The following is a 19,184-nucleotide window of genomic DNA, read 5'->3' as shown; positions in this document are numbered from 1 at the left end:
ACCATGATAGAGTAGGCAATGTGTTACATGTATCTTGGCCATATGCATCAAAGCAAAAGATTATTAAGGAAAACACCTTCATGCTCATGAGTCCTTCTTGCAAACAGTATGTACATCAGCAAGAATTCCTCATACACATGATTGTGATGCATATACTTACCTTGTAGTCTTGAGTTGGCTTAGGATGGAATGAACCTGCACAAACAAGGTTAGATAACACAGGTACATCTACTAGCCAGAGCAAACAAAAGAAACCACAAGAATACCAAGACTGGGATGACATGTAGAAAGTGAGTATTAAGTACCACATTGGATTAGACATGTCCCCAAGAATAAAGATATGCAATGAATTTAAATGATTTCCTTCCCTTAGGTGTCTTGCTCCCCCTGAATCTAGCATGGGATATTGGGAGAAGATAGGGAACAGAAAATCAGAGCAGAAAATCAGAGCTGAAAGATATGAATGAACAGAGCTTAAAGCAAATAAGCACATATGAACATGTCTTTCCCCCAAAAATACATGTGGCATCTCTCCTCTTGAACATAAAGCATCTAGGATCCTTGAGAAATACTTTCTACTTGAGTATTCTCTCCCCCTGGAGATCTCTTTCTCCCCCTTAATATTCTCTCCCTTTTGGAAGTGATAGGCTTTGATGTGATCTCTCTCTCCCCCTTTGACATCAATTTCCAAGAAGGGTCTTCTGGAAGTTGTTGTGGATGGGTTCGGTCCTTGAGTCGCATCACAAAGCACTGGATAAAATTGTGATGCTTGTAGAGGACAAGATTCATTGAGTGGAGCTGGATCAGAAGAAACATAGAATAAGTGGCAAACTATTTTTCCTGTTGTGAAATCGGTGGCACCGAGTGGTATGCTTCGGTTGTACCAAGTGGATTCGGCTGGACCGAAAGCAACAAATCGGTGAAACTGAGTTCATCACAGAGAAAACACTGGTCACCTCAGCTCACTAGACTAGTAAGACCTCACAAAGATTTGCAAGGAATTAACTGAAGGATATGCAATGAATTGGATGCAGGAAATGCAGAGCAACTGAAAAGAAAGAACAAACGAAAGAAACAAATCTAGATGAAGTTTTTTTGAAAGGGAAAGCAATTATGCATGAGACAAATGCAAAAACACAGACAAGAACACGAGAGAACTTCATCTAGAGATGGTCGGTGACAAAGTCACCTATGTTAGAGTATAATGACTTATGAGTCAAGTGAGATCACTTGATCATGGGTCATACTCATCGTTTAAGCTCAAAATGGGGTTACCATTTTTCGTTTAAGCATTTTGATGTATTCACATCTTGTCGAGTTGCTTTAGCTCATGTCTCGGAGTAAAGCTTCTCTAAGATGGAATGACATACCTTGGTTGGTGGTGTTGACCATGTAGTTGAACTTGTGTGGGTTGCTCAAGGTTGATGTAGCTCATCAAGAGTTGGGAGCACCACTTGGAATTTGAGTCCATCTACCTACATGGGTTAGTCCTTGCAAGGAGTAGCACTTGTGTAAAAGAGAATTTAATCATGAAGCTCAATCATCAAGATTGTCAAAGGATATGTTTGAAAGATTCCGTGCTTCCTTGATTTCAACCACCATAGTGTAGTGACTTGGTGATGTAGAGATTGCTCAAGATGTGAGTGGTTTACAATCTCATGGAATTTGATTTAACCAAGTACCTACATGGATTAGATAACATGCAAGATGCAAATATATCCAATAATATATTCATCATAAGAGAGATATCATGGATTAGTCATAAGCTCATGTCTTGCATGTATCCAATGGAGTTTCTACTCCAAGTTTGAGGCATCAATGATGTTCAATTCTCCTCTTAACCTGCAAAACACTTTCTCATCAAGGGGTTTAGTGAATATATCCGCTAATTGCTTTTCGGTGCGAACATGCTTAAGATTAATGTCACCCTTAGCAACATGATCTCGAATGAAATGATGACAAACTTCAATATGCTTAGTTCGAGAATGTTGTATGGGATTATGACCAATTTTGATAGCACTTTCATTGTCACAAAGCAATGGAACATGTCTCACGTATATCCCATAATCTTTAAGAGTTTGGGTCATCCAAAGTAATTGAGCACAACATGAACCAGTGGCAATGTACTCCGCTTCGGCGGTAGATAAGGATACCGAGTTTTGTTTCTTGGAGGACCAAGACACAAGAGATCTACCAAGAAATTGACAAGTACCCGAAGTGGACTTTCTATCAACCTTGTCTCCGGCATAGTCCGAGTCGGAGTAGCCAACAAGATCGAAAGAGGCCCTCTTAGGATACCAAATGCCAAAATTTGGTGTGTGAATTAAGTATCTCACTATCCTTTTTACGGCCTTAAGATGACATTCTTTAGGAGCAGCTTGATATCTTGCACACATGCACACACTTAGCATAATATCTGGACGTGAAGCACATAGGTATAACAATGAACCAATCATAGAGCGATAAACCTTTTGGTCCACGGGTTTACCATCTTTGGTCAAATCAAGATGTCCACTAGTAGGCATGGGTGTAGACATACCTTTGCATTCTTGCATATTGAACTTCTTGAATAAGTCCTTAGTGTACTTCGTTTGAGACACAAAAGTACCTTCCTTAGTTTGCTTGATTTGCAACCCAAGAAAGAATTTGAGTTCACTCATCATTGACATCTCAAACTTCTCCGACATTAGCTTTCCAAACTTTTCACTAAAATGAGGGTTAGTTGATCCAAATATGATATCATCAACATAAATTTGGCATACAAATAATTCTCCATTAACCCTTTTATTAAAAAGTGTGGAATCAATTTTCCCAATTTCAAAGCCTTTTTCAATAAGGAACTTGGTCAAGCATTTATACCAAGCTCTAGGAGCTTGTTTAAGACCATAAAGAGCTTTGTGAAGTTTGTAAACATGATTTGGTTTCTTAGGATTGACAAAGCCGGGAGGTTGTTTGCCATAAACTTCCTCCTCTATTTCACCATTTAGAAAAGCACTTTTAATGTCCATTTGGTACAAGGTGATATTATGGTGATTAGCATAGGCAAGTAAGATGCGAATGGACTCAAGTCTAGCAACGGGAGCATAAGTCTCACCATAGTCCATACCTTTGACTTGTGTGTAGCCTTGGGCGACGAGACGTGCTTTGTTGTGAACTACTTGTCCATCTTCATCTTGCTTGTTGCAAAACACCCATTTGGTACCGATGATGTTATGGTTGTTGTCGGGCTTCTCAACCAATGTCCAAACTTGGTTTCTCTCAAAGTTGTGTAGCTCTTCATGCATAGCATTTATCCAATCCGGATCTTCCAATGCTTCTTCAACCTTCATAGGTTCAATGCTAGAGATGAAAGAATAGTTTTCACAAAAGTTAGCTAAACGAGTTTTAGAGCGAGTGATTCTCTCGGTTTGAATATCATTGTAGATTTGCTCGACAGGATGCTCTTTAGCAATTCTTGCTCGAACTCGTGAAAGCTTTTGCTTGGATTTCGGTTGAACATCTTCTTCATCTTGTTCTTCTTCTTCTTGATCTTCTTCATTGTTGGCGTCGTTGTTCTCTTGTCGTGGTGGAGAAGGAGGTTGTTGATGTTCGTGATGTTCTTCCTCGTTTTCTTCATCTTGGTGTGATCCACTTGTGGATGCTTCCGTATCAACTCTTGGTTCACCTTGTCGTGAAGTAGAAGCTTCCACTTGGACAGACGAGGTACTCTCCTTCACCTCCGTTGGACGGACCTTGCCAATAGACAAGTCTTGGATTGCTTCTGAAGGGTCTTTGTCTATCAATTGGCAATTGCTCTACTTGCGAGCCATTAGATTCATCAAACTTCACATCTACCGTCTCTTCAACCTTTCGGGTGAAATTTTTGTAGACACGGTAAGTGTGAGAGTTTGAGCCATAACCAAGTAGGAAACCTTCATGAGATTTAGGAGCAAATTTTGAACGACGATGCTTATCAAGAATGTAGCACTTTGAGCCAAATACTCGAAAGTATCCAACTTGGGGTTTGTTACTGGTGAGGAGCTCGTATGTCGTCTTGCCGAGTAGCTTGTGAAGATACAAGCGATTTGTTGCATGACAAGCCGTCTCAATTGCTTCCGCCCAAAAGTGCTTCGGTGTCTTGTACTCATCAAGCATCGTTCTCGCCATTTCGATGAGCGTCCGGTTCTTCCTCTCAACAACTCCATTTTGTTGAGGTGTGTACTTAGCCGAGAACTCGTGTGAAATCCCTTCCTCGTCAAGAAAGGTGTCCACATTAGCATTCTTGAACTCCGTTCCGTTGTCGCTGCGAACCTTCTTGATCTTCACTTCAAATTGGTTTTGGGCCTTCCTAGCGAAGTTTTTGAAGATCTTTTGGACCTGCAATTTATCATCGAGAAAGAACACCCACGTAAATCTTGAAAATCATCAACTATAACTAGACCAAAAGAATTTCCACCAAGACTTTTGTAAGCGTTGGGACCAAAGAGATCCATATGAAGAAGCTCGAGTGGCCTCCTTGTGGTCATGATGTTCTTCACGGGATGCCTTCCTCCAACCTGTTTACCTGCCTGACAAGCACTGCACAGTCTATCCTTATCAAATATGACATCGTTAACTCCAAGGATATTATTTCCTTTAATAAGCTTGTCAAGGTTTCTCATGCCAACGTGACCTAGTCGTCTATGCCATAACCAACCTTTTTGAGGATTTAGCAATGAAGCAAGTTTTAGGTTGTGCCTTTTTAGAGAAATCAACAATGTAAGGATCACCTCTACGTATACCGGTAAATACCATTTTATGATTGTCTCGACGAAACACTTGGCAATCTACTTCAGTAAATAGGACATTTAAACCGAAATCAGCAAGTCTAGATACTGAAAGTAAGTTGTAGCCAAGAGACTCAACGAGCATGACATACTTTCGAGGACTATCATTTTCAGCAAGCTCACGAAACATGTCTTTATCTCCGGTCATGTGATCGGTACATCCACTGTTAAGAACCCATTCCTTTCCTCCTGACACATATCCCCAAAGATTCGCCATAAGACCAAAATGTCTCATTGCATCATCAAGATCGAAGTCACTACCATCATCCTCATCATAGTATCCATGTTCAACATCGTCAAGTGGTGGATCAAGTCCTAGAGAGGGTAATTCGTTAGAGTGAGTTTGACAATGATCTTGCTTATGAATTCTTATAGCTTCGGAAATAATATCACCAATAATTCCAACATCTCCTTTGGCACGCATAAGGTCGGTGAGTTCAAACAGACGATCACCAAACATAGGATCGCTAGTATTCATCTTACTCAAGGCGATAGACTTATAGAGAATCTCATCTAGATTTTTCAAGGAATAATTTGGAAAGCGTTCCTCAAAAAATTCCATATGGTGTAGGCACACTCAAAAGTAGGCAAGATTCTAATCAAGTTTCTAGGCAAGACTCTAGTGATAAGATTAACAGTTCTAAGATTTCTAGTCATGTCAATAGCTTCATCAAGGGTAGGATGCATAGGATCAACATGAGGTGCACAAGGGCTAGCAATGTACTTGTTCAAATGATATTGATTGAAAATTACAAGCATCTCATTTTTCCACTCATGAAAAATACTCTCCATCAAGAATAGGCACTCTATGTCTAAGACTCCCCAAAGTAGACTCATCCATCTTCCTCCAATGGTGATTAAACCAAGGCAATAGAGACCAATGCTCTAATACCACTTGTAGGATCTTGAGAAGAGGTGTCTAGAGGGGGGGGGTGATTAAACACTAAGTACCAAAGTTGCAGTTTTTAATCTCTTTAGGTTTAAGTGGAGTTTAGGCACAAATTCAACATTCACAATACATAACAAGCAAGCATGCAAAGAGTATATGAGCAGCGGAAAGTAAAGCATGCAACTTGCAAGAATGTAAAGGGAAGGGTTTGGAGGATTCAAACGCAATTAGAGACACGGATGTTTTTGTCGTGGTTCCGATAGGTGGTGCTATCGTACATCCACGTTGGTGGAGACTTCAACCCATGAAGGGTAACGGTTGCGCGAGTCCACGGAGGGCTCCACCCACGAAGGGTCCACGAAGAAGCAACCTTGTCTATCCCACCATGGCCGTCACCCACGAAGGACTTGCCTCACTAGCGGTAGATCTTCACGAAGTAGGCGATCTCCTTGCCCTTACAAACTCCTTGGTTCAACTCCACAATCTTGTCGGAGGCTCCCAAGTGACACCTAGCCAATCTAGGAGACACCACTCTCCAAGAAGTAACAAATGGTGTGTTGATGATGAACTCCTTGCTCTTGTGCTTCAAATGATAGTCTCCCCAACACTCAACTCTCTCTCACAGGATTTGGATTTGGTGGAAAGAGGATTTGAGTGGAAAGCAACTTGGGAAGGCTAGAGATCAAGATTCATGTGGTTGGAGTGGAATATCTTGGCCTCAACACATGAGTAGGTGGTTCTCTCTCAGAACTGGTAAGTTGGAAGTGTAGGTTTGTTCTGATGGCTCTCTCCACGAATGAAGAGGAGGTGGAGGGGTATATATAGCCTCCACACAAAATCTAACTGTTACACACAATTTACCAATCTCGGTGGGACCGAATCAACAAACTCGGTCGGACCGATTTAGTAAACCTAGTGACCGTTAGGGTTTTCGGTGGGACTGACATGCATCTCGATAGGACCGATATGGTTAGGGTTAGGGCATAACGTAATCTCGGTGAGACCGATTACAGAAACTCGTCGAGACCGATTTTGGTAATTAGCTAACCAGAGAGTTGGTCAGGCAAACTCGGTGAGACCGATTACTCAAACTCGGTGAGACCGATTTTGGTAATAAGCTAACTAGAAAGTTTGCATTGTAATCTCGGTAGTACCGATTGCACAAACTTGGTGAGACCGATTTTGGTAATGGACATACACAAAGAGATTACAATCCCATCTCGGTGAGACCGAGATCCCTATCGGTGAAACCGATTTGCCTAGGGTTTGTGGCAGTGGCTATGACATTTGAACTCGGTGGCGCCGGATAGAAAGAATCGGTAGGGCCGAGTTTGACTTTAGGTTTAGGTCAGATGAGTGGAAGTGGGAAAGTAGTTGAGGGTTTTGGAGCATATCACTAAGCACATGAAGCAAGAGGCTCATTAAGCAACACCTCATCCCTCCTTGATAGTATTGGCTTTTCCTATAGACTCAATGTGATCTTGGACCACTAAAATATAAAATGAAGAGTCTTGAGCTTTTGAGCTTGAGCCAATCCTTTGTCCTTAGCATCTTGAAGGAGTTCCCACATCCTTTAGTCCATGCCACTCCATTGTTGAACTCATCTGAAACATACTAGATAAAAGTGTTAGTCCAACAAGAGATATGTTGACATTAATTACCAAAACCACCTAGGGAGCACTTGTGCTTTCACACACACATACCTATCGAACACGGTTTACTTTTTTCCCGCCTTGTCTTCAGAAGAAGTCGTCGCTGTGGATGTTGCTTCATCAACAGGCTTCACACCCCCACTTCAGATATTGCTTGACCCCAAGCAATGGCATCAAGAAATCTTTTCCGGAGAACATAGAGATCTTCCCATGTTGCAGAGGCCGCCGGGATGCCCAACCACTTGATCAAGCACCTGTGGAATGGCTCTTCCACCTTTATTCACCAGGCGCCTGTCAAGAATTGATTCCGGTGCCAAGTCATGAACACTGAGATCAATGAGCTTAGGGAGTTCAGAAAATACAGGAGTATAGTTAGTGGTGAATGGCTTGAGTTGTGACACATGAAAAAACGGATGTATATGACTTTCTTTAGGCAAAGCCAATTTGTAAGCGGCCACACCAATTTTGTCAGTCACTGTATATGGTCCATAGAACTTATAGGCTAACTTGGGGTATGGCCTATTCACCACTGAATGTTGAGCATATGGTTGAAGTTCCAGAAGAACTTGTTCCCCAATTTGAAATTGCCTGTCAGTTCTGCTCTTGTCTGCTTGAATTTTCATTCTATTATGTGTTGTTGCCAAATGTTGCTTAAGTGCTGCCAACTGAGCTTCCCTGTCTTGCAGGAAGTCCATTGCTACATTGTTCTCTTGTTCTGTCAGTGAAATGCCCATACCCAATTCTGCTGCATACCCATAAAGTGCCTTAAATGGTGAACACCCTAATGAAGTATGAAAAGTAGAATTATACCACAATTCAGTCAAGGGTAGCCATGCTTTCCATTGTTTAGGAGATTCATGAACATCACATCTAAGATACATTGATTGGCACGCTCTATCTGGCCATCTGTTTGTGGATGGTAGGAAGTACTCTTCAGCAGTTTGGTGCCCATCAGAGAAAACAGACTGGTCCAAAAATTGCTTGTAAAGATTTTATCTCTGTCTGAAACTACAGATTTTGGTAGGCCATGGAGTTTCACCACCTGATCCAGAAACAATCTAGCTACCCCAGGAGCTGTGAATGGACGTTTCAGAGGAATGAAATGACTGTACTTGGTAAGTCTATCCACCACTACCAAAATAGCATTGCTGGATTCAGACACAGGCAGTCCCTCGACAAAATCCATAGATAGGTCTTGCCAGGCACCCTGAGGGATAGGTAAGGGCTGTAGCAATCCACCAGGATGATGTTCTCATGCTTAGCTTGTTGGCAAATTTAACATTGCTTAACAAAGTTTTCTACATCTAGCTTGATACCCTTCCAATGGAATACACATTGAAAGCTCTTCTTGTTCTGTATCTTTCAGCTGCTTATCTATTTGAGTTGTTTACTTTGGGTTCAGAAAGCTGGCTTTTTCACTAGTATCAAGAATGCATGTACTTTTGTTCTTCTTCTTTTGGGTATGGTTACGAATAGCATGTCGTCAGTACAACCAATGGTATGTGCTTCACTCACCGGTTAATATTTGTGTTTCAGACATCTGGCAGGGCTGCTAATCTTCTTAAAGACGTATTCCAGAATTCCTATGACGAGGCATTAAACTGTCTCAATACCAATTACTATGGATGCAAATGGGTAACAGAGGCCCTTCTGCCACTTTTGAAGCTATCTACATCAGGTGCAAGGATTGTTAATGCCTCCTCCCTTGCGTTGGAGCTGAAGGTGCATCGTCTATATCTATTTTTTTCACCACTAAAATTCCTGCATTTCCACAAAAACTAAGAAGATATAGATACTAGCAACACTTACCGTAGCACATGTAATTGATTTTGTTACCAGAGAATGCCAAACGAGTGTTGGGTTTCGTAGTAATTTCAAAAAATTTCCTACGCACACGCAAGATCATGTGATGCACAGCAACGAGAGGGGAGAGTGTTGTCTACGTACCCAACGCAGACCGACTGCGGAAGCGCTGACACAACGTAGAGGAAGTAGTCGTACGTCTTCACGATCCAACCGATCAAGCACCGAAACTACGGCACCTCCGAGTTAGAGCACACGTTCAGCTCGATGACGATCCCCGGACTCCGATCCAGCAAAGTGTTGGGGAAGAGTTCCGTCAGCACGACGGCGTGGTGACGATCTTGATGCACTACAGCAGCAGGGCTTCGCCTAAACTCTGCTACAGTATTATCGAGGGCTATGGTGGCAGGGGGCACCGCACACGGCTAAGGAATAGATCACGTGGATCAACTTGTGTGTTCTAGGGTGCCTCCACCTCAGTATATAAAGGACCAAAGGGGGGGGAGGCTGGCCGGCCACAAGGGGTGTGCCAGGAGAGTCCTACTCCCTCCGGGAGTAGGATTCCCCCCCCCCCAATCCTAGTTGGAATAGGATTCGCGAAGGGGGAAAAGAGAGAGAGAGGGGGCCGGCCACCTCTCCTAGTCCTAATAGGACTAGGGGAAGGGGGAGGCGCACAGCCCATGTAGGGCTGCCTCTTCTCTTTTCCACTAAGGCCCATCATGGCCCATTTAGCTCCCGGGGGGTTCCGGTAACCTTCCCGGTACTCCGGTAAAATCCCGATTTCACCCGGAACACTTCCGATATCCAAACATAGGCTTCCAATATATCAATCTTTACGTCTCGACCATTTCGAGACTCCTCGTCATGTCCGTGATCACATCCGGGACTCCGAACAACCTTCGGTACATCAAAATGCATAAACTCATAATATAACTGTCATCGTAACCTTAAGCGTGCGGACCCTACGGGTTCGAGAACAATGTAGACATGACCGAGACACGTCTCCGGTCAATAACCAATAGGGGGACCTGGATGCCCATATTGGCTCCTACATATTCTACGAAGATCTTTATCGGTCAGACCGCATAACAACATACGTTGTTCCCTTTGTCATCGGTATGTTACTTGCCCGAGATTCGATCGTCGGTATCCAATACCTAGTTCAATCTCGTTACCGGCAAGTCTTTTTACTCGTTCTGTAATACATCATCCCACAACTAACTCATTAGTTGCAATGCTTGCAAGGCTTATGTGATGTGGATTACCGAGAGGGCCCAGAGATACCTCTCCGACAATCGGAGTGACAAATCCTAATCTCGAAATACGCCAACCCAACATCTACCTTTGGAGACACCTGTAATGCTCCTTTATAATCACCCAGTTACGTTGTGACGTTTGGTAGCACCCAAAGTGTTCCTCCGGCAAACGGGAGTTGCATAATCTCATAGTTATAGGAACATGTATAAGTCATGAAGAAAGCAATAGCAACATACTAAACGATCGGGTGCTAAGCTAATGGAATGGGTCATGTCAATCAGATCATTCAACTAATGATGTGACCTCGTTAATCAAATAACAACTCATTGTTCATGGTTAGGAAACACAACCATCTTTGATTAACGAGCTAGTCAAGTAGAGGCATACTAGTGACACTTTGTTTGTCTATGTATTCACACATGTATTATGTTTCCGGTTAATACAATTCTAGCATGAATAATAAACATTTATCATGATTATAAGGAAATAAATAATAACTTTATTATTGCCTCTAGGGCATATTTCCTTCAGTCTCCCACTTGCACTAGAGTCAATAATCTAGATTACACGGTAATGATTCTAACACCCATGGAGTCTTGGTGCTGATCATGTTTTTGCTCGTGGAAGAGGCTTAGTCAATGGGTCTGCAACATTCAGATCCGTATGTATCTTGCAAATCTCTATGTCTCCCACCTGGACTAGATCCCGGATGGAATTGAAGCGTCTCTTGATGTGCTTGGTTCTCTTGTGAAATCTGGATTCCTTTGCCAAGGCAATTGCACCAGTATTGTCACAAAAGATTTTCATTGGACCCGATGCACTAGGTATGACACCTAGATCGGATATGAACTCCTTCATCCAGACTCCTTCGTTTGCTGCTTCCGAAGCAGCTATGTACTCCGCTTCACATGTAGATCCCGCTACGACGCTTTGTTTAGAACTGCACCAACTGACAGCTCCACCGTTTAATGCAAACACGTATCCGGTTTGCGATTTAGAATCGTCCGGATCAGTGTCAAAGCTTGCATCAATGTAACCTTTTACGACGAGCTCTTTGTCACCTCCATATACGAGAAGCATATCCTTAGTCCTTTTCAGGTATTTCAGGATGTTCTTGACCGCTGTCCAGTGATCCACTCCTGGATTACTTTGGTACCTCCCTGCTAGACTTATAGCAAGGCACACATCAGGTCTGGTACACATCATTGCATACATGATAGATCCTATTGCTGATGCATAGGGAACATCTTTCATATTCTCTCTATCTTCTGCAGTGGTCGAGCATTGAGTCTTACTCAATTTCACACCTTGTAACACAGGCAAGAATCCTTTCTTTGCTTGATCCATTTTGAACTTCTTCAAAATTTTGTCAAGGTATGTTGTTTGTGAAAGTCCAATCAAGCGTCTTGATCTATCTCTATAGATCTTTATGCCTAATATGTAAGCAGCTTCACCGAGGTCTTTCATTGAAAAACTCTTATTCAAGTATCCCTTTATGCTATCCAGAAATTCTATATCATTTCCAATTAGTAATATGTCATCCACATATAATATCAGAAATGCTACAGAGCTCCCACTCACTTTCTTGTAAATACAGGCTTCTCCGAAAGTCTGTATAAAACCAAATGCTTTGATCACACTTATCAAAACGTTTATTCCAACTCCGAGAGGCTTGCACCAGTCCATAAATGGATCGCTGGAGCTTGCACATTTTGTTAGCTCCCTTTGGATCGACAAAACCTTCTGGTTGCATCATATACAACTCTTCTTCCAGAAATCCATTCAGGAATGCAGTTTTTACATCCATCTGCCAAATTTCATAATCATGAAATGCGACAATTGCTAACATGATTCGGACAGACTTAAGCATCGCTATGGGTGAGAAGGTCTCATCGTAGTCAATCCCTTGAACTTGCCGAAAACCTTTCGCGACAAGTCGAGCTTTGTAGACAGTAATAATACCGTCAGCGTCAGTCTTCTTCTTGAAGATCCATTTATTCTCAATTGCTTGCCGATCATCGGGCAAGTCAACCAAAGTCCATACTTTGTTCTCATACATGGATCCCATCTCAGATTTCATGGCTTCAAGCCACTTTGCGGAATCTGGGCTCACCATCGCTTCTTCATAGTTCGTAGGTTCATCATGATCTAGTAGCATGATTTCCAGAACGGGATTACCGTACCACTCTGGTGCGGATCTTACTCTGGTTGATCTACGAGGTTCAGTAGTATCTTGTTCTGAAGTTTCATGATCATCATCATTAACTTCCTTACTAACTGGTGTAGGTGTCATAGAAACAGTTTTCTGTGATGAACTACTTTCCAATAAGGGAGCAGGTACAGTTACCTCGTCAAGTTCTACTTTCCTCCCACTCACTTCTTTCGAGAGAAACTCCTTCTCTAGAAAGTTTCCGAATTTAGCAACAAAAGTCTTGCCTTCGGATCTGTGATAGAAGGTGTATCCAATAGTTTCCTTTGGATATCCTATGAAGACACATTTCTTCGATTTTGGTTCGAGCTTATCAGGTTGAAGCTTTTTCACATAAGCATCGCAGCCCCAAACTTTTAGAAACGACAACTTTGGTTTCTTGGCAAACCATAGTTCATAAGGCGTCGTCTCAAAGGATTTTGATGGTGCCCTATTTAACGTGAATGCGGCCATCTCTAGAGCGTATCCCCAAAACGATAGCGGTAAATCAGTAAGAGACATCATAGATCGCACCATATCTAGTAAAGTACGATTAAGACGTTCGGACACACCATTACGCTGAGGTGTTCCGGGTGGCGTGAGTTGCGAAACTATTCCACAATTTTTCAAATGTACACCAAACTCGTAACTCAAATATTCTCCTCCATGATCAGATCATAGAAACTTTATTTTCTTGTTACGATGATTTTCAACTTCACTCTGAAATTCTTTGAACTTTTCAAATGTTTCAGACTTATGTTTCATTAAGTAGATATACCCATATCTGCTTAAATCATCTGTGAAGGTGAGAAAATAACAATATCCGCCACGAGCCTCAATATTCATCGGACCACATACATCTGTATGTATGATTTCCAACAAATCTGTTGCTCTCTCCATAGTACCGGAGAACGGTGTTTTGGTCATCTTGCCCATGAGGCACGGTTCGCAAGTACCAAGTGATTCATAATCAAGTGGTTCCAAAAGTCCATCAGAATGGAGTTTCTTCATGCGCTTTACACCGATATGACCTAAACGGCAGTGCCACAAATAAGTTGCACTCTCATTATCAACTCTGCATCTTTTGGCTTCAACATTATGAATATGTGTGTTACTACTATCGAGATTCAACAAGAATAGACCACTCTTCAAGGGTGCATGACCATAAAAGATATTACTCATATAAATAGAACAACCATTATTCTCTGATTTAAATGAATAACCGTCTCGCATCAAACAAGATCCAGATATAATGTTCATGCTTAACACTGGCACCAAATAACAATTATTTAGGTCTAATACTAATCCCGAAGGTAGATGTAGAGGTAGCGTGCCGACTGCGATCACATCGACTTTGGAACCGTTTCCCACGCGTATCGTCACCTCGTCCTTAACCAATCTTCGCTTGATCCGTAGTCCCTGTTTTGAGTTGCAAATATTAGCAACAGAACCAGTATCAAATACCCATGTGCTACTGCGAGCATTAGTAAGGTACACATCAATAACATGTATATCACATATACCTTTGTTCACCTTGCCATCCTTCTTATCCGCCAAATACTTGGGGCAGTTCCGCTTCCAGTGACCAGTCTGCTTGCAATAGAAGCACTCAGTTTCAGGCTTAGGTCCAGGTTTCTTCTCTTGAGTAGCAACTTGCTTGCCGTTCTTTTTGAAGTTCCCCTTCTTCTTCCCTTTGCCCTTTTTCTTGAAACTGGTGGTCTTATTGACCATCAATACTTGATGCTCCTTTTTGATTTCTACCTCCGCAGCTTTCAGCATCGCGAAGAGCTCGGGAATAGTCTTGTTCATCCCTTGCATATTATAGTTCATCATGAAGCTCTTGTAGCTTGGTGGCAGTGATTGAAGAATTCTGTCAATGACGCAATCATCTGGAAGATTAACTCCCAATTGAATCAAGTGATTATTATACCCAGACATTTTGAGTATATGCTCACTGACAGAACTGTTCTCCTCCATCTTGCAGCTATAGAACTTATTGGAGACTTCATATCTCTCAATCCGGGCATTTGCTTGAAATATTAACTTCAACTCCTGAAACATCTCATATGCTCCATGACGTTCAAAACGTCGTTGAAGTCCCGATTCTAAGCCGTAAAGCATGGCACACTGAACTATCGAGTAGTCATCAGCTTTGCTCTGCCAGACGTTCATAACATCTGGCGTTGCTCCTGTAGCAGGCCTGGCACCCAGCGGTGCTTCTAGGACGTAATTCTTCTGTGCAGCAATGAGGATAATCCTCAAGTTACAGACCCAGTCCGTGTAATTGCTACCATCATCTTTCAACTTTGCTTTCTCAAGGAACGCATTAAAATTCAACGGAACAACAGCACGAGCCATCTATCTACAATCAAACATAAACAAGCAAGATACTAATCAGGTACTAAGTTTCATGATAAATTTAAGTTCAGTTAATCAAATTAATTAAAGAACTCCCACTTAGATAGACATCCCTCTAATCCTCTAAGTGATTACGTGATCCAAATCAACTAAACCATAACCGATCATCACGTGAGATGGAGTAGTTTTCAATGGTGAACATCGTTATGTTGATCATATCTACTATATGATTCACGCTCGACCTTTCGATCTTCGTGTTCCGAGGCCATATCTGTATATGCTTGGCTCGTCAAGTATAACCTGAGTATTCCGCGTGTGCAACTGTTTTGCACCCGTTGTATTTGAACGTAGAACCTATCACACCCGATCATCACGTGGTGTCTCAGCACGAAGAACTTTCGCAACGGTGCATACTCAGGGAGAACACTTCTTGATAATTTAGTGAGAGATCATCTTATAATGCTACCGTCAATCAAAGCAAGATAAGATGCATAAAAGGATAAACATCACATGCAATCAATATAAGTGATATGATATGGCCATCATCATCTTGTGCTTGTGATCTCCATCTCCGAAGCACCGTCGTGATCACCATCGTCACCGGCGTGACACCTTGATCTCCATCGTAGCATCGTTGTCGTCTCGCCAAGCTTATGCTTCCACGACTATCACTACCGCTTAGTAAAGCATTACATCATGATTTCATTGCATACAATAAAACGACAACCATAAGGCTCCTGCCAGTTGCCGATAACTCGGTTACAAAACATGATCATCTCATACAATAAAATTCAGCATCACGTCTTGACCATATCACATCACAACATGCCCTGCAAAAACAAGTTAGACGTCCTCTACTTTGTTGTTGCAAGTTTTACGTGGCTGCTACGGGCTTAAGCAAGAACCAATCTCACCTACGCATCAAAACCACAACGATAGTTTGTCAAATAGACTCCGTTTTAACCTTCGCAAGGACCGGGCGTAGCCATACTTGGTTCAACTAAAGTTGGAGAGACAGTCGCCCGCAAGCCACCTATGTGCAAAGCACGTCGGGGAACCGGTCTCGCGTAAGCGTACGCGTAAGGTTGGTCCGGGTCGTCTCGTCCAACAATGCCGCCGAACCAAAGTATGACATGCTGGTAGGCAGTATGACTTATATCGCCCACAACTCACTTGTGTTCTACTCGTGCATATAACATCAACATAAATAACCTAGGCTCGGATGCCACTGTTGGGTTTCGTAGTAATTTCAAAAAATTTCCTACGCACACGCAAGATCATGTGATGCACAGCAACGAGAGGGGAGAGTGTTGTCTACGTACCCAACGCAGACCGACTGCGGAAGCGCTGACACAACGTAGAGGAAGTAGTCGTACGTCTTCACGATCCAACCGATCAAGCACCGAAACTACGGCACCTCCGAGTTAGAGCACACGTTCAGCTCGATGACGATCCCCGGACTCCGATCCAGCAAAGTGTCGGGGAAGAGTTCCGTCAGCACGACGGCGTGGTGACGATCTTGATGCACTACAGCAGCAGGGCTTCGCCTAAACTCCGCTACAGTATTATCGAGGGCTATGGTGGCAGGGGCACCGCACACGGCTAAGGAATAGATCACGTGGATCAACTTGTGTGTTCTAGGGTGCCTCCACCTCAGTATATAAAGGACCAAAGGGGGGGAGGCTGGCCGGCCACAAGGGGTGCGCCAGGAGAGTCCTACTCCCTCCGGGAGTAGGATTCCCCCCCCCCCCAATCCTAGTTGGAATAGGATTCGCGGAGGGGGAAAATAGAGAGAGGGGGCCGGCCACCTCTCCTAGTCCTAATAGGACTAGGGGAAGGGGGAGGCGCACATGCCATGTAGGGCTGCCTCTTCTCTTTTCCACTAAGGCCCATCATGGCCCATTTAGCTCCCGGGGGGTTCCGGTAACCTTCCCGGTACTCCGGTAAAATCCCGATTTCACCCGGAACACTTCCGATATCCAAACATAGGCTTCCAATATATCAATCTTTACGTCTCGACCATTTCGAGACTCCTCGTCATGTCCGTGATCACATCCGGGACTCCGAACAACCTTCGGTACATCAAAATGCATAAACTCATAATATAACTGTCATCGTAACCTTAAGCGTGCGGACCCTACGGGTTCGAGAACAATGTAGACATGACCGAGACACGTCTCCGGTCAATAACCAATAGTGGGACCTGGATGCCCATATTGGCTCCTACATATTCTACGAAGATCTTTATCGGTCAGACCGCATAACAACATACGTTGTTCCCTTTGTCATCGGTATGTTACTTGCCCGAGATTCGATCGTCGGTATCCAATACCTAGTTCAATCTCGTTACCGGCAAGTCTCTTTACTCGTTCTGTAATACATCATCCCGCAACTAACTCATTAGTTGCAATGCTTGCAAGGCTTATGTGATGTGCATTACCGAGAGGGCCCAGAGATACCTCTCCGACAATCGGAGTGACAAATCCTAATCCCGAAATACGCCAACCCAACATCTACCTTTGGAGACACCTGTAATGCTCCTTTATAATCACCCAGTTATGTTGTGATGTTTGGTAGCACCCAAAGTGTTCCTCCGGCAAACGGGAGTTGCATAATCTCATAGTTATAGGAACATGTATAAGTCATGAAGAAAGCAATAGCAACATACTAAACGATCGGGTGCTAAGCTAATGGAATGGGTCATGTCAATCAGATCATTCAACTAATGATGTGACCTCGTTAATCAAATAACAACTCATTGTTCATGGTTAGGAAACATAACCATCTTTGATTAACGAGCTAGTCAAGTAGAGGCATACTAGTGACACTTTGTTTGTCTATGTATTCACACATGTATTATGTTTCCGGTTAATACAATTCTAGCATGAATAATAAATATTTATCATGATTATAAGGAAATAAATAATAACTTTATTATTGCCTCTAGGGCATATTTCCTTCAACGAGAAGCTTCGAAATGATTTGTGCGACATCAACCTCTAGGATGAGGACCGAATAGAAGCAGTGTTGAACACATTCTTGGAGGACCTAAAGAATGGGCGACTTGAACAGGCCGGGTGGCCCATCATGCTGCCAACATACAGTGTATCGAAAATGATCATCAATCTGTACACCAGGGTCATGGCAAGGAGGTATCCAGAGATGCGCATCAATTGCGTTAGACCTGGCTTTGTCAAGACTGACATCTGCTGGAATCTAGGTTTATTTACTCCTGAACAAGGTGCAAGAGGGCCAGTCATGCTAGCTCTTCTCCCTGACGATGGACCAACTGGGTGCTATTTTGATCAGACATAAATGGTGAACTTTTGGTGATCAACAGCTGACTGGATCATTGTCAGATAGTTTGAGTGATATTATTTCCCTTATTGTGAGACAATAACGGCATCATCATATCCTGACATAATAAACACAAAACACACGGTAAAATCTTCTCATGACCAGATGGTTGCTTGATAGTCTCTCAACTTTTCCCCTTAATACGATAGGTTACAGTACAAACACATTTCATAATTAAAGATATCCATTGATCATTAAAACCCAATTTCTGCATCATATTTTGTAGGAAACTCCATTCCACCCTATCGTATGCCTTACTCATGTCTAACTTTATTGCAGCCACCCCATGATGCCCCTCCTCTTGGAATTTAAGTAATGGATAAGCTCATAGGCTAATAAAACATTATCTGTAATAAGACGACCTGGCACAAAAGCACTTTGGGAAGGGGAAATAATATGTGGCAGCAGACCTTTCAGCCTATTAGCTAGTACTTTAGAAACAATTTTATATAAAACAGTACATAAGCTGATAGGTCTGAGATCATTTAAATTTGAAGGATTTCTTACCTTTGGAATGAGGACAATAATTGTGTCATTCCACCCTTGTGGCATATCATCCCCATTCAAAACTGCCCTCACTTCTTGCTCCACGCGGTCTCCAATTAAATACCAGAACCGTTTATAAAAAAATACCAGGGAAACCATCGGCTCCAGGAGCTTTTAGATCACCTATACTGCATCCCAAATCTCTTCATCTGTAAATGGCTTCAAGAGGCTTTCATTCATTTCCCGTGTCACTTTTCGTTGAACACATGCAAGAATTTCCTCTACACACGCTTCAGAATCTAACAGCTGACCCAAATAGAGTAGAAAGTGACACTCCAGAGAAAGGCATAGAAGATACGGCAGCTGGTACTACAGGAGGATTGCCCTGG

At 42.7% G+C, this 19,184-nt stretch overlaps 1 pseudogene; it reads left to right on the top strand.

Moving 5' to 3' along the window:
- The first annotated feature begins 8,373 nt into the window (after nucleotides 1-8,373).
- LOC125519115 lies at nucleotides 8,374-18,267 on the top strand (annotated as a pseudogene).
- The last annotated feature ends 917 nt before the right edge of the window (nucleotides 18,268-19,184 follow it).

Source organism: Triticum urartu, chromosome 7 (assembly GCF_003073215.2).
Source record: "Triticum urartu cultivar G1812 chromosome 7, Tu2.1, whole genome shotgun sequence".
Lineage (NCBI taxonomy): Eukaryota > Viridiplantae > Streptophyta > Magnoliopsida > Poales > Poaceae > Triticum > Triticum urartu.
Note: the sequence above shows the minus strand (reverse complement) of the source record. Positions and strands in the feature narration are given on the sequence as shown.